Here is an 847-nt window from a genome sequence, read left to right as displayed (position 1 = left end):
CGCCGGCCCGGCCTCCACTAGCCCTGCCTCCGCCAGCTGGGCCTCGCCGGCCAGGCCTCCGCTAGCCCTGCCTCCGCCAGCTGGGCCTCGCCGGCCTGGACTCTGCCAGCCCTGCCTCCGTCAGCTGGGCCTCCGCCGGCCTGGACTCTGCCAGCCGGGCCTCTTCCAGCCAGGCCACCAGCTGCCCAGCGCAGGCTGGGCTCGTCTTCCACTCGGGGCCGCAGGGCCCGCCCCCATGGCCTCCCGCAGACAGAGCTGGTGGATCCTCCTCACCGCCTCGGGAGGCCGGGCCCTGGGCGCCGCCAGCAGAGGACTGTCCCCGCCAGGCCCCGGGGCCTCCCGCAGATGGCAGCCTCCTTGTTCTTGGCCCCTGAGAGCATCGGATGGTCACTGGGACACCATGGTGTGGCCCCGGCCGCCCCCCCGCCCCGCCCTCCGGAGCGGCAGGCGGGCAGTGCGCAGGCGCCACCCTCCCCCCCACCCCGTGGGGTGGGTCTGCGCGTGCCCGAGCGAGCCCTGTCCCGCGTGCGCCCCTGAGAGCCCGAAGGAATAAAGCCTCCCTTCTCTCCGCCGCGCCCTCTGTTCCCGCGCCCGCTGCGACTGCACCTGGGGGGCGGTAAGAGCCCTGCCCGGTGCTCAGCCCACCCCCCCGGGCCCGCGGCCCCGCCGTGCAGCGCCGAGGGGCGGGGAGTCCCACGCCAGGCTGCTCAGGAGGCCGAGCTCTGAGGATGCCAGTTCGAAGCCAGCCCGGCCAGGAGAGTCCGCGAGACTCCGCTCCGACCACTCAAAAAAGAGAAGAGCCGGAGGCGGGCGGCGCGCGGCGGCTCAAGTGGCGGAGGCCGGGCTC

General features: G+C 75.4%; 1 protein-coding gene across 1 annotated transcript in view; it reads right to left on the bottom strand.

The window, feature by feature from the left end:
- Positions 1-847, bottom strand: part of Atcay (ataxia, cerebellar, Cayman type) — a 36,627-nt gene that overhangs the window by 337 nt on the left and 35,443 nt on the right. The window lies entirely within an intron of this gene.

Source organism: Dipodomys ordii, unplaced genomic scaffold, assembly GCF_000151885.1.
Source record: "Dipodomys ordii isolate 6190 unplaced genomic scaffold, Dord_2.0 Scaffold64, whole genome shotgun sequence".
Lineage (NCBI taxonomy): Eukaryota > Metazoa > Chordata > Mammalia > Rodentia > Heteromyidae > Dipodomys > Dipodomys ordii.
The sequence above is the reverse complement of the archived record's forward strand: the minus strand, read 5'-3'. Positions and strand labels throughout refer to the sequence as shown.